The sequence below is a fragment of the Etheostoma spectabile genome, chromosome 20 (assembly GCF_008692095.1).
Source record: "Etheostoma spectabile isolate EspeVRDwgs_2016 chromosome 20, UIUC_Espe_1.0, whole genome shotgun sequence".
Taxonomy (NCBI): domain Eukaryota; kingdom Metazoa; phylum Chordata; class Actinopteri; order Perciformes; family Percidae; genus Etheostoma; species Etheostoma spectabile.
In genome coordinates, this window is record NC_045752.1 from 20,025,224 (window position 1) to 20,026,871 (window position 1,648).

The following is a 1,648-nucleotide window of genomic DNA, read 5'->3' on the forward strand; positions in this document are numbered from 1 at the left end:
TTGATAAATAATCATCAGTAATATGGATATAATGACTAAGTGGATAAGAAGGCCAAGAAGTTACAACAGTCTGGTAAGTTCAGAAGATGACAAACCTTTACTGTAATACATTCTTTAAAACCAGGAAAAGACACCACTTATGCCATATTACCATATCTAAAATCTAAGACAATATCTAGTCTCATATCACAATATCAAAATAATATTGATATATTGCCCAGCTCTGCTAAAGATATACTATGGATGGCTGTAATGGACGGCAGTGTTTTAGTGAGAGAACCCGACAGAACACCACAGTGAATTTAATTTTTTTTTAAAGATATATAGTTAAACACGGGTCTGACTTATCTGACCTTTTCTGTTCTTCTGTTATCAAAATAGGTAATTTAATATCTAACAACTAATGAAGTGGTTTAGCAGCTCTACACATAAGTTAAGGTTTGGGTGAGTTGGGGAAAACAAGCAATGTGATGATGACAGGTGATTTTTTTTTCAACTTTGGACAGCTCCAGGCTAGCTGTTTCCCCTTCCTCTCTAACTCTAACTCCAAGAACCCGTATGAGGATATTTCCCAAACTGTGGAACCATTAACAGTTACGGGATTTAGGTCCCTGCCCTGCTGGGCCCTCAGGCTGTGTATCAAGAGTCCATACAGGGCCAGGGACGAGCATCAGGTTACAACCTGAAAAAAAAGCCACCAGATCTGATCCAGACCCAGTTAAACACATATGGAAGGTTTTTGGGTGTAATGTTACACTGTGTTCACACAGGAGGCATAGCATGGGCAGCACCTTAGGAACGCTTCATCTGGGTCTACACAGGATGTGTCCAGGCACAGTGTTGAATGTAGGTCACTATCGTTTTGGCAGCGCTCAGAGCCAAACACAATCACTGCAGTTACGCTTGGAAAACAGCATAAAAATATGTTTCGGGTTTCACGTAGAGTGCGGGCTGAAAGGCTTCCTGTGTCGACACGCCATGGGATGTTATCACTCTCCACCACTGACATCCTCTAACATCTCCCACTGTCCTGAACGTGATAACTCAGGAATGCCTGGAGGGAATGTCTTCAAATTTGGCACAAACGTCCACTGAGACCTTACGTAACACACTTTTTTTTTTTTTTGCCACAGCTCAAGAACTCATCATTAATACTTAATTGAAAATTCTGACATTTTACACAAATAGTAGGGTAAAATGATGATGTGATGACATGTTATATCCAAAATGTTAAAGGTCAACTTCACTGCAACATCCTTATGTTCTGCAAAAACACTTAAACGCCAACATGCCGGGTTGAAGATGTGTGTGAAGCAATTATCAATTATCAAAAGAATACACTTTTATTATGCACACCTTTTTATTAAATTGCTGTAAAGACTCCCCTACATTTATCTTACGAGTCTGGACAGACATGACGTAAACTGCAACGTGACCAGTTGATGAGACGTTCAACTGCAGAGCAGTAATTCCACTTTTTCATACAGTACCTCAGGGTCCAAGACAAGTCCAAGACCAGGACTAGTCGAGTCCAAGTCAAGACAGAGTCTAAAAAGGTTCCAGTCCAAGTCAAGGCCAAGTCCAGGACAGGAAAAAAAGGTCTTATGCATGACAGTATCAATACAATCATTTTGGGTTTCACTTTCCC

At 40.3% G+C, this 1,648-nt stretch overlaps 1 protein-coding gene across 1 annotated transcript in view; it reads left to right on the forward strand.

Annotated features, from left to right (window-relative positions):
• The window catches only part of clmna (calmin a), a gene marked incomplete at its 5' end in the record, with an annotated part of 44,348 nt that overhangs the window by 15,148 nt on the left and 27,552 nt on the right, over positions 1–1,648 (forward strand).